This window comes from Conger conger, chromosome 2 (assembly GCF_963514075.1).
Source record: "Conger conger chromosome 2, fConCon1.1, whole genome shotgun sequence".
Classification (NCBI taxonomy): domain Eukaryota; kingdom Metazoa; phylum Chordata; class Actinopteri; order Anguilliformes; family Congridae; genus Conger; species Conger conger.
Window position 1 is genome coordinate 68,643,523 of NC_083761.1, and position 13,063 is coordinate 68,656,585.

The following is a 13,063-nucleotide window of genomic DNA, read 5'->3' on the forward strand; positions in this document are numbered from 1 at the left end:
AGTATGAACTCAGTGCATGCTCATTTCCAGTTCATTTGAAATTCAGTTTGGCAATGACCCACTTCCTCTGTCACAATGATAAAAATATGTTACTGATCACTGATTTCATGATGAAAAGAGTCGACAAATACATTAAAGCCAATGCAAGTGTACTGATCTATCAAAACAAAACTAATGTAATGCAATGACTGTAGCCAAATATATGTCTGTACATTTGCAAAACTAAACTAAAGGCAGTGTTTTTCCTTTTATACAGTGACTGTTGATTCTGTAGTTTGTGGCTGATTCACTATTCAATAAGGCTCCTGTATTCAAGCCAACACTGCCCCCTGGGGGTGGATCTATCAATGATTCAACCTTCAGACAGAACTTAACACTCCAACATATTTCGATTTCAAGAATATTTTATTCATTATGCATTTATTAATTTACAGTCCCCTCCAAAAATATTGGAACAGCAAGGTCAATTCCTAAGTTTTTGCTGTACACTGAAGATTGAGGTCAAAATATGTACATGAGATGACAGGTCCAAATTTCAACTTTTATATCCTGGTATTTTTAGCGATATTTGTAAAACAACTTAGAACATATCATCTTTTGTATCAGACCACCCAATTTTTAGGTAAGCAAACGTATTGGAACATGTGACTGACCGGTGTACCTTGTTGCCCAGATTTGTCCTGTTCGATTGATTGGTTAAACAATAAATACTTCTGAATCTATACTTTTGTTTTTAGCTGTGAAATGCGGAAAACCGCTAGGCTATAGGACGTACTCAATGTATGCTCATTTAAAACGAGCTAATTCTAATAATTTCCAATCCATTTGAACACTAAGGTCAAAAACACTGGAACGTAGTCGGCAGGATTCGAACCTGCGCGGGGAGACCCCAATGGATTTCTAGTCCATCGCCTTAACCACTCGGCCACGACTACAGGACAAAATGCCAGCTCAAGGGTACAGCAACAGTACATTAACTGGGACTCGAACAGACAACCATTTCATGTGTTTCAAGCCTAGCAGTTTAACCATTATACTACACTGAGCTACAAGCCTAGCTGTCTAACAATGACACAACATTGGCACACTGTGATTTGAAAATGTGGAGTAAATATAGCAATATTCAGTTTTTCCAATGACCCATGATCCAGTCACAATGACAAAAATATGTTACTGATCACTTTTTCATCATTTAATGATTAAATGAGCTGACAAATATATTAAAGCCAATGCAAGTGTACTGATCTATCAAAACAAAACCAATGTAATGCAATAGCTGTGGCCAGGCTGTGGGCTTTCAGAATGGCTACATTTCATTTCCGCGAGGATTTTGCTTTAGGGTGAATATTTTTCTGTACATTTGCATAACTAAACTAAAGGAAGTGAAATGAAAATCAGTGCTTTTCCTTTTATACGGTGACTGTTGATTCTGTAGTTTGTGGCTGATTCACTATTCAATAAACCTCCTGTATTCAAGCCAACACTGCCCCCTGGGGGTGGATCTATCAATGATTCAACCTTCAGACAGAACTCAACACTTCTTTCGATTTCAAGAATATTTGATTCATTATGGATTTATTTATTTATTGGATTATTTATTAATAATGTGTATGGCATGTAATTGATTGTGTGTCGTTAATCATGAGAAACACAGAGCCTGTTTAAAACAGGAGTAATTGTGTGAAATGCTGAACAAACTAGACTATAGGATGTACTCAGTGCATGCTCATTTCAAATGAGTTAATTCCAACTAATTGTTTTGTGTTTCTGGAAAAGCATCACAAAAGATAAATGCAATAGTTTGGTGATGACAATGGGTCACAGGCTTGATGCATTAATTGTTTGGGGTCTCCCAGCGCAGAGACCCAAATTTGTTAATTCTAAGGATTTCCTATCCATTTGAACACAAAGACCAAAAAAACAGGAACGTAGTCGGCAGGATTCGAACCTGCGCGGGGAGACCCCAATGGATTTCTAGTCCATCGCCTTAACCACTCGGCCACGACTACAGCACAAGACAGCACAATACATTGCTCCATGGTACAACGCCAGTGCACTGGGACTCAAATACACAACCATCGAGCCACATGAAAAAGAAGTCTCATGTATCAACTAGCACAGTATTCAGACCATGTACTGTTAAAAGTTTATAAAATTTGAATGCAATATTTAGACTAGCTGCACGGCCCCAATTGTACAATGCTAGTGTCTTACCCAGGAATGGAAGCTGCTTACAAGCCCAGTTCCTTAACCATTATGTAAACTGCCGTTCTGAAACAGGAGTAATTGTGTGAAATGCTGAACAAACTAGGCTATAGGATGTACTCATTGCATGCAGCACTGGGACTCAAACACTCTGATCTAGCTGGTCTAACCAATACATTTACATTTTGTCATTTGGCAGACGCTTTTAATCCAAAACGACTTACAAGCAAATAGGTTCTTCCACAGGTTAAAAGCATCAAAACTATAACTGGTAAAACAACATTATCACACTGTTTGACAAAATAACAATGACAAAAATATGTTACTTATAAAACCTGGATTTAAGGATTTCATAATTAGATTTCATTCAAAATTCTCTATTTTATAATTGAACACAGAAAACATAACTAAAGTATTTAAGAAGGCATGACAGGTAACATCGGGGGGGGGGGGGCGACATGGCTCAGGCAGTAAGAGCAGTCGAAGGGTTGCCGGTTCGATCCCCCGCCCGGGCTGTGTCGAAGTATACCTGACCAAGACACCTAACCCCCGTTTGCTCCTGACGAGCTGGTGCCTTGCATGGCAGCCAATCACCATTGGTGTGTGAATGGGTGAATGAGAAGCATCAATTGTACAGCGCTTTGGATAAAGGCGCTCTATAAATGACAACCATTTACATCGCTGCGAGCCATGTACGATTATCCAGTCAGTTTAATAAAACTGGCATTATTTTGCCTCACATTTTTGATATTTGAAATAATGGTCAGTCCCTAATAAAGTATTAATTAAACTTTTTAACACAAACTAAAACTAACACAAACACTTATTTATTTATACCTTGTTAAGTGAAAGAGATGAGTATATCCTGCTTGCACGATATACCATCATTAAAATGAAAGCTTTAGTGAGCATGGGTACTATGTTCCAGGCCCACTTATCACTATGACTGCATTTATAATGAAAGAAAAGTGCTCTCACCTTGTCCTCACATGGCTTGACGACTGAGCCCCAGTTCCCTGAATCTGCCAGGGGCAGCTGCGTGCAGTCTGATTGCGCTCTGCCACTTTTCCAGGGACACTGCAGTACAGCTCTTAAAAAAATGGAGCTGCTCTTTGAAGTGGAAAAGCAGCACATTGTAAATTCCTGAACTGTTTAATTTCTGCTCCACTTCTTACATGGGGGGTATGTATAAAAAGTAATTTCTACATGGAGAAACCAAAACGTATAAAAATGAAAATGTGAAACCACATCTGATTTTCATTAGAAATCTAGAATTAGGGAGTACAGAGACAAATCAAGAAAAAAATATGTCTTTGTCTCGAAGATTAAGCAGCTCACTTTATATGGTAGATTAACAAATGTTAAATGTAGTTCCTAATTAGTACATTTATTTAATATATTTCACTTGGGCTATATTCCATGCACGGCTAACATTAAAGAAAAATCAAAAGTTCGCTTCACAAAAATCCATATCGACACCAGAAAACCTCAACCACACACTGTACAGCTACATTTCATAGCCTTATGAGGGGACTTGCCAAGTTAGCAAAGATGGTAAATGATATAACTTTTCAGCACTTCATTTACTATGGATTCATCCTTGTAGTAATCACCCTTTTCTCCATCTTGGAATATCACCCCAAAATAAAACTTGAAGGTGAAGATAGGTTAGGGGGGCATTTGCCCCCATTCCTTTTTTTTCCTATCAGTAACTTGGTGTCAATCGTCTTTGTTTACCTCAGTTCATTCTTCATTGTCTTTCAATGAAGTGGCCTAACTAACTTACACCCACATAGCAAACGTCTTTTGGCCCAGTTCTGGCCCGTACTCACCACTTTCTCCTGGCCCACTTCTGGATTGGATTTTCGGTCCTTAAGTGGCCTAGATCTGGTAGCCAGAAATAGGCAGCATCTGGGCCTTAACATGGCCACAAGTCAGCCAATAACCCACATAGCAAACGACTCTCGACCAGATCCGCGCCAAAGGCAGGAGCTTACTAAGTAATTAGCTAACGTAATGTTAAGAGCTGTAACTTAGGTGGCGAAATGCTGCTCCTGTGACTGGCTAACTTATATTAGCTATACCAATCATGCAGCATAACAAACTACTTTGATATACAGTCTGACACCAGGGATGGATAAAAAGGAAATCGATAAATAACAAGCCATTACCAACCCAAATTCTGAGGAAATATACCGAATGTTTAGCATGCGTGAACAAAATGTATTTAGATGACATTAACATTTATGACTTTTCAGTTGTTGTGTCAGGCTATGAGAAAACCATCTCAAACGGTCGTTACTAAACCTCGGTTACTAAAAAACGTTATACGTTGTCCGCTAGCTTATTGGCTAACTGCCTTTGCAAAACATACCAGCTAGGCTACCTAACGCACAACCTAGGCCTACCACGAACAGGACAAGACCTGAATCTACAGCATGTATTTCAATGGCATGCACTGTCCTGAGGTGTCATTTATAGCGCTGAAGTATCCATGAAACATAAAGCAGCAGCTTTATCGTACCAATTCAAAGGTTCATTCAAGGCAATCCAAGTAAATTATAACTCAAATCAAGATATGAATATATCAATTCAGTTAAAGGAGTAGCATGGTGGTTGAATGTGGCACTTGCCAGTTGTCTTTAGGCAACAACAAAATAAATGTGCATCATTTTTTATTCAGTAATTTAAATTGATTTTTAAAGCCAAAATTTACCACTATAAAAGTTCACCAAAACTGTCTGGGCGTGGTAATAACTGATAATTAGCTATGATGTACCCACTCTCCAGTAAGCCAGCCACGCAAACTGTGGGTCACGAGTTATCCTCATGTGACGCACTACTAGGAGAACATTCTCAACCGGTTGAAAACAGGATGATTCATTTAAAATGCTTATTTCTCCAAAACTAAAGAACAGACATATTTCATACTTTCATCCTATTTCTTCAATGCCCTCTTGTGCCAATTGCATATAAAAACCTAGAAAGTGTGACCAACCACCATGTTACTCTAAGATTATCCTTTTCAAATCATATGCAATATTTTAAATTACATCTTCTACTTCAGAAGTGAAGACAAAAAAAAAAGCATAAAACTTAAGACTTGGTTCTGTTTAAGTTATTACTTCAGTATAAGACATCATTTTACCCATCATTATTAAAGCTTTATTCCACAAAGTAATCGTTTTAATATCAGTGGCTTGGCTCCATGCTGTAAGAGGAGTAATTCATGGCATGTATATATAATTGTGCTGATCTTTTGGGGAACATAGGGTCTTAGGAGTTGAAAACAATTTTAATGGGTTTTTAGTTTTAGAAATCTTTTTCATACGCTTATAAAATTTGAAATCAGTCCATCATACCCAGAAATCAGAATTTATTAACCTCCTCAATTTTCTCATTCTGTATTATCATTTGGAGTTTTTCTGTGATGTTTTCGGATTGAGAAGCACATCGTTTTTCCCCCACATTGAGTGAGATGATTTTGTTGTAACCACTGAGACCCCTTTCATATTAGTTAAGACCTCAGATGCCTGGCTTGAAGATCTAGTTGATGTATACATCACTACCAACAGCATAAAGTTGACAACCATAGGAACTTTCAGGCAAGTCATTAACAAAGACAATAGAGCAATGGGCCTAAGATTGATCCTTGTGGAATGCCAGAGTAAGTTTAAGGGATGACTTTTCAGAACCAACCATCACACTGCTTTCTGGATTGTAAAGGAGGCCACCCATAGAGGCATGGCCAATAGCATAAGCAGCCTGCAATGTGCAACCCAACACGAATAGCCCTGCCAAGAGCTGAAGGCAGGATGCAGTGATGAAAACCAAATGACCAGTACAATTCAAGATGTTCACATGAAACCAGGGCAAATTGTCTTAGGTACAAATCCTTGGAAAAACCCACATGACATGTACACAAGATATGAATGGCCTATCCTTAAATTGTGATTAGTCAGAAATCAGATCAAATTTAGATGTGACCTCTTAATGCGAGTAAGCAAACTGTCTAGACAGCATTTCAAGCCACATTTCTACATTCATTCTTCATTAAAAGCTTTTAAATTAAGGTACACAGCTATATTATTCAATGCTTTTATTTAATCAGAAATGCTAGTCATTGCCATTAAGTTCGGCAGATTTGGTCCCCCACCCCTTCCCAGCAAATGAGAAATAAGTCCGATTCTCTTTCTTTTTTATTTTTTTTATTATTATTTTTTATTTGCAGATAGCCAAAAACTGAAGGTCTTTCTTCAAGTTGAAGTTCTCTCTGGAGCCCCTGAAATAAAATCTTCAGTTAGTTTACATTCACACCTACAGGCACACTCACCACACCAAGCAGCCATTTCAATGAAAGCTGTGAAATGGCTGCGAGTTTCCTGGCCAAAAAAACAACTTGTTCCTCCCAGTCAAACAAGCCTCAGAATACCAAGAGTCTACAGAGACATTCAGACAGGGATAACTTAATATCATCATCGGCTTGTGGAAATTACACCCCCAACACCCCAAAATGAATTACCTTAGGCTTCACGATGCAAAAACGGGCACAAGGCTGATTTGGGCGGCGCAGTGGTTCTGGGTTCCAGCCACACCCAGGCCTTTCTGTGTTCTCCCAGTGACTGTGTGGGCTTCCTCCAAACCTACCAGTCCAAAGACATGCAGGTCAGGGACTACAGATGAAAATGAGCTCATTAGCCAACTGGCACATTTACATTGATGTGGAAACTGAAAATTTATTTGCCACCCTGTGGAAGCACAAAGGTTAGATAAGCAGGGCACTTTGTTATTCAGCAAGACTGCCCCCTCAAAGGTTGTGTGTTTCTCAGGTCAACGCTAACCCATCTTCAGTTAATCGCATCAGACGGCACTTCCTATATAGCGTTATCATCATTGAAAACCACAGATTAAGTACCACCTGGTGCACAGAAGCTCTTCTTTAGAATAGGTATGATTTACTCACCGTTAATTTAGGGAATCCCTTCCAGGTAAATGCACTGATGTTTCCTGGTCTCCTTCCTGAAAAAAGTGCATCAAATTCATTAGCCTACAAGTACATGACAAAACTGATGACATGAAAGTAGCCCAATGTCATTAACGAGCAGATTGTAGAGTTGTGGGCACAAGCATTTTGTCAGCCATCAGAGATCAATGGTTTCAACATCTATCATTCAGACAGGGATAACTTCATATCATCATCGGCTTGTGAAAAAGATGCCCCCAACCTCCAAAAATGAATGAATTACCTTTATTCACGGATGCAAAAACTGCCACAAGGCTGATTGCAATCACTCTGAAGTTTGAATCTGACTGCAGGCACCAAGATCAAGCAGCCATCCTGTGGAAGCACAAAGGTTAGATCAGCAGGGCACTTTGTTATTCAGCAAGGCTGCCCCCTCAAAGGTTGGGCATTTCTCAGGTCAACGCTAACCCATCTTCAGTTATCGCATCAGACGGCACTTCCTATATAGCGTTATCATCATTTAAAACCATAGATTAAGTACCACCTGCAGCACATCAGCTTAAAAACAAGCCAGCTCTGCAATGTACATGTGCATTAACACCAAAGTTACTCTTCTTTAGAAAGGGTATGATTCACTCACCGTTAATTTAGGGAATCCCTTCCAGGTAAATGCACTGATGCTTCCTGGTCTCCTTCCTGAAAAAAGTGCATCAAATTCATTAGCCTACAAGTACATGACAAAACTGATGACATGAAAGTAGCCCAATGTCATTAAGGATCAGATTGTAGAGTTGTGGGCACAAGCTTTTTGTCAGCCATCAGAGATCAATGGTTTCAACAACTATCATTCAGACAGGGATAACTTCATATCATCATCGGCTTGTGAAAAAGATGCCCCCAACCTCCAAAAATGAATTAATTACCTTTATTCACGGATGCAAAAACTGCCACAAGGCTGATTGCAATCACTCTGAAGTTTGAATCTGACTGCAGGCACCAAGATCAAGCAGCCATCCTGTGGAAGCACAAAGGTTAGATCAGCAGGGCACTTTGTTATTCAGCAAGGCTGCCCCCTCAAAGGTTTGGCATTTCTCAGGTCAACGCTAACCCATCTTCAGTTATCGCATCAGACGGCACTTCCTATATAGCGTTATCATCATTTAAAACCACAGATTAAGTACCACCTGCAGCACATCAGCTTAAACACAAGCCAGCTCTGCAATGTACATGTGCATTAACACCAAAGTTACTCTTCTTTAGAAAGGGTATGATTCACTTACCGTTAATTTAGGGAATCCCTTCCAGGTCAATGCACTGACACTTCCTGGTCTCCGTCCTGAAAAGGAATGTTGCAAATTCATTAGCCTACACGTACTGTGCCCACATGGACAATAAAACCGATCAGGTCTGAAAGTCGCCCAATATCATTAATTAGCAGATTGTAGAGTTGAGGGCACCAGAAGCATTTTTACAGCCATCAGAGATCAATGGTTTCAACAACTGTCATAATTCAGACAGGGATAACTTTACTCATCACGGGCTCCATTCAAATACAACACTGCACACTAATGTATTCAATCACCTGGCTTTGAACGAACAGTTCACCGGAAAAGGGATGCGATGACTGGCTTCTCATCCATCGGTCCAAATTCAGCGCATCTGAAATACAATGTTGAAAATAATCAAACTTCCTGCCCCAAGTTAATCAATTCAATATGACGACCAGCGTTACCAGATGTATGATCTGGAGTTTAACGATGACGTAGCGATGTACGATCAGTAATAGCAAAAATAACTAAATGTACGATAATCGTCACGTCAGTTTCACAGTTGCTCTTTAGTACGCAACTGATTTGGATCGATCCAAATTGGAGAACTTTTGAAAGTCGGCATTACAGTATTATCAGACATCCCGCCGCTTCCCCCCAGCTCCCCGCTTCAGTAGCACGCACACACGGCACCCCAACAAACCTCAATTAACTAACGTGAATCACAAAATAAAACATCGAATGGCGAGATATTCTAATCTAGATTAACAAATTAAACGCATAGCTAGCCAACGACTTGCGCCGTGTTAGAAAGCAAGCATTCCGTATTTGCACGTGAGCCCACGGCCACGTGCCCAAGAATGAAAAAAAATATAGATTTTCGTCGTTGCTCTTCAGACCTACCGATTAGTGGTTGCAATATCCACTCACACAGCACACCATTTAAAACTATATTTCATAATTAAACCATGCCACCAGACAAAGCACAAACGTATGCCAAGTAGACTACGTTAACGGGAACGTGCTGTTGCTAATCACTGTAGTAACGATTAACGAGGAAAACGACATAACTAGATGGCTAACGTGAACTAGATAACTTACGTTTAGGGAGGTTTCAGACCAAAAGCGGCCTTTGATGCAGTAATATGCATTATTTCTTATAAATAGGTAGCCTGCGATGCCCAGGACCCTTAACACGCGTGGTCTTCCTCGCACAGCCGACTCCGAAAGGAAGTCTGCGTGGTGGCACGTCGCATTTTGTAGCCAGTGTTTCTTGTTCCACAGCCTTCTGGGAAATTGAGTGTTTTCTTCATTCATCGTCGGTGTCGCTTTTCCAAGTCAAATTGAATCGTCCCAGCAGCCCAAGGCACATTAACATACAATAAAACACATTAAAAAACACAGACATTAAAGTACAATAGAACACATTAAAACACATGGACATCAAAAACCAATCAATAATAAGATGACTAATAAAAAATGCAGAATGGTAGCAGCAAGTACAGGTGTTGGAGTGCAAATGACTTGAAAATAAAGTTAGTCCACATACAGGTCAGAGTCCAAGGCTCTGGCAGAGGCAGATAAATTGTAGAGTCAGATAGCAGCTTGAAGAAATGATCTTTTGTAGTATATCTATTAGTTTGATTAGTCTATTGCCTGGTTATCATGTTGTGGAGGGGGTGGGAGGCATTGTCCATAATTGCCAGTAGTTTTGCCAGCATTATTCTCTCCACCACCTCCCCCTGAGGGACTAGACCCGGCCTTTTTAACGAGTTAATTCTGTCTGTTAGCGACTTAGCGTCCGTAGCTTTCCTGCCGCAGCCCCAGAAACACAATGCCCGTCGTTGAGAGGTCGACGTCTGAAATTATTGTTGCATTCATATTTATATCATACATAAAACAGCAACTTAATAAAACCGCAAAACACAGATGTCAGACTGTTAAAAAGACTCACAGCAATTTAGATTCCTATCATATCTTATTTGAAATGCAGGGCAATAAAACAGCAGGCTCCACCATGCCATGCTTACGGGTTTACAGCCACAACCTCGTCACAGACTCAGATAATAAAAGGCATATTCTAACAATCCTTGACACCATTTCTTTATGTCAAAAAATCATGTTCCGATATAAGAAAAAATATATACAATTCTGAAGTTGCATGCATAAACATTTTTTTTTTCTTAGCTGACATATTTCCGGTTTGATAGAAATATAAGTGTCACATCCATGCAATTTTGACTATTTGACTATCTGTCTTTCTCTGATTTCTGATTTCTGATTTCTGATTTCTGATTTCTGATTTCTGATTTCTGATTTCTGATTTCTGATTTCTGATTTCTGTCTTAGTCTCTAGCGTTTTCGTATCTTGTTTCCCTCTGTGACCACCATAGCCAGTGTTCAGTTTCATTCCCTCTCATTCATTTGTTTCACCTGTGCTCCATTTGCTGACCCCACCTCCCACTCCTTATATGTACTTCCTTCCTGTCTCTTGTCATTCATTTCACCTGTTCCTTATCTGTTCCCCAGTTCACACTCCTGGTTCTTGTTTCTGCTTGTTATCTATTGCATATATACTGGTCTGTTTTGTTTGCGCCAAGCGAGTTAATTATAATTATATAATAATTATAATTATATATAATTATATAATATAGTTAATTATATCCTGTATTCTGAGTCTGTTCCTGTATGTCCCCCAGTCCCCCAGTCTCTTGTCCCCCAGTCCCCCAGTCCCCTGTCCCCCAGTCCCCCAGTCCCCTGTCCCCCTGTCCCCTGTCCCCCTGTCCCCTGTCATTCTGTCTGGTCCACTCTGGTTTTTCGACTCTGCTTTGGATTAACCCGTTTGTCACTGTCTGCCTAGATTTTGACCATTGCCTGTTTCTGGATTGCGTTTTGGATCTGCCCCTTGTTAATTAAAGCATTCCTTTTTTTCCACCTTCTCCCTGAGTCCCTGATTATCCCTGCTCCTGGTTCCTCTGTCCCACAAACCTGTGTTGGTCCTTGACTTGAAATGTTCAATGCTGAACTATAAAAACATAAGCTGTTTTGTTATTTGTTTTGTATCTTCGTTTTATCTAACACATGAAGCTAAAATGGGGCAGTAACTAAAAATGCATTCATTTTTATAATAAAAAACTAAGTTTATTTTGCAAAATATCGCTATTTTTCTGAAAGAGCCCACCAAGACACGGATCGTAAGACTTTACTTATGTTCATTTGTTGCTTATTCATATATCAACCTTATCATTGAAAGCTAAAACTTACCATGTCATCATCATGATGTTTTTCACCAGTCAGCTTCAACACTTGGATTCAGAGTCTCATCGGTTCACACACATAACTCATACCACCGGTATCGTGGTTTAAATTGGCAAAGGAGAAATTCTGTACAGATATTAGGAAGTATTTTGAGTGGTCACCGTGTGGAATAGCTTGCCAGGACATGGAGTGGAGGCAGAAACACTGAGGGTTTACAAGACCTAGCTTGCTATGGTGTGAGATACTATTTAGCTTTTAGGCAAACTAAGAAGTACGTACACTTAGGGGTAGGAAAAGGCGAGCATTGCTGGGCTGGGCCTTTAGATTATGTTATATTACATTATTCAGACTTTTCCAGCTAGTTTATTATCTCAACTGTAACCTGCTCAACCCATTTGATTTTCTGTGATAGATTCCTTATTATATTTCTGGTATGTCCATTCTACCTCTGCACCAGGGCAGCCTGTGGAGGATGGGTTCCCCTATATATTCAGATTCTCCTGTGATTTCTTCCCATCGGGGAGTTTTTTTTATCACTACCCTTTGAGGGTTTTTGTCCCTCATGTGATTGCAATTTGGGGATTCAGGCCTTGTTTTGCCCCTTTGTTAGCCCTTCATTGATGAAGCATTTTTCTCTCAGTTTTCTCTAAAAAAACGATAGAAATATAATTGATTTGAATTAATTTGATATGCTTTCACAATTGTTATGCAAATGTTGAATTCTGGCATTATATTTGTAAATTTGACAGTTAGGCATCACACACACAAACTTACAGGTATTTGATATTTTCTAGCTTATGAATCCAAAGCCACATGACTGATTTCTTATTTTCTTTTAAATTCATGTTTGTTGTATCCAACTCATGTTTTGTCAATTTAATATTGCAAATATTAAATACAATCAAACCATATAGACAACAACAAGGAACGTAGCCTAACAATAGTCTTAAAAATAGTCAATTTTGTATATAAACTATATGAAATAGATCTCAAATTGTTTTGAAGCAGGTAAAACCAGGGATATTGCCATTCCTGCATTTCAATGCTGCTTCACAATGGAGGCAGAGGGTGCGGTTGTGGGAAGGTGTCATTACATTCCATTACATTCCATTGAAATTAGCAATGAGCTTTTATCCAAAGCGATCATCACTGTTTTGTCCTAGAAAAAGTAATCATATTTTCTGTATATGGGGGGGGGGGGGGGGGGGGGGGGGGAATATCCTCCTCCTGTGAAGATTTGTACTTTTTCATGATCCATCACAAATGCACTGCAAAAGCTGTCCAAAGGCCAGCAGGCTGCCATCTACTTACAGCTGTATGTTCCCATAAGCCTATCAAGTGAGCACTCCTTCCTTGTTGCTGTAATACT

General features: G+C 39.5%; 1 long non-coding RNA gene and 8 other non-coding genes across 10 annotated transcripts; all 9 read right to left on the reverse strand.

Moving 5' to 3' along the window:
* Window positions 1-853: 853 nt before the first annotated feature.
* Window positions 854-935, reverse strand: trnas-aga (transfer RNA serine (anticodon AGA)). Its single transcript has one exon. It is a non-coding gene; the product is annotated as a tRNA-Ser (tRNA).
* Window positions 936-1,927: 992 nt separating this feature from the next.
* Window positions 1,928-2,009, reverse strand: trnas-aga (transfer RNA serine (anticodon AGA)). The gene has a single exon. It is a non-coding gene; the product is annotated as a tRNA-Ser (tRNA).
* Window positions 2,010-6,356: 4,347 nt separating this feature from the next.
* On the reverse strand, window positions 6,357-9,696 carry LOC133122400 (uncharacterized). 2 transcript variants are annotated; one of them, XR_009708096.1, is made up of 9 exons: window positions 9,538-9,696; window positions 8,751-8,827; window positions 8,449-8,504; window positions 8,092-8,183; window positions 7,809-7,864; window positions 7,452-7,543; window positions 7,169-7,224; window positions 6,728-6,848; window positions 6,357-6,487 (listed from the first exon to the last, which is right to left on the reverse strand). It is a non-coding gene; the product is annotated as an uncharacterized LOC133122400 (long non-coding RNA). The 2 variants fall into 2 exon arrangements; XR_009708097.1 differs by lacking the exon at window positions 6,357-6,487 and having other exon boundaries at window positions 6,500-6,878.
* On the reverse strand, window positions 6,622-6,692 carry LOC133123005 (small nucleolar RNA R38). Its single transcript, XR_009708177.1, has one exon. It is a non-coding gene; the product is annotated as a small nucleolar RNA R38 (small nucleolar RNA).
* LOC133123014 (small nucleolar RNA SNORD49) lies at window positions 7,029-7,103 on the reverse strand. Its single transcript, XR_009708186.1, has one exon. It is a non-coding gene; the product is annotated as a small nucleolar RNA SNORD49 (small nucleolar RNA).
* LOC133123006 (small nucleolar RNA R38) lies at window positions 7,340-7,411 on the reverse strand. The gene has a single exon (XR_009708178.1). It is a non-coding gene; the product is annotated as a small nucleolar RNA R38 (small nucleolar RNA).
* On the reverse strand, window positions 7,619-7,692 carry LOC133123012 (small nucleolar RNA SNORD49). The gene has a single exon (XR_009708184.1). It is a non-coding gene; the product is annotated as a small nucleolar RNA SNORD49 (small nucleolar RNA).
* LOC133123007 (small nucleolar RNA R38) lies at window positions 7,980-8,051 on the reverse strand. Its single transcript, XR_009708179.1, has one exon. It is a non-coding gene; the product is annotated as a small nucleolar RNA R38 (small nucleolar RNA).
* LOC133123013 (small nucleolar RNA SNORD49) lies at window positions 8,259-8,332 on the reverse strand. The gene has a single exon (XR_009708185.1). It is a non-coding gene; the product is annotated as a small nucleolar RNA SNORD49 (small nucleolar RNA).
* Window positions 9,697-13,063: the final 3,367 nt, after the last annotated feature.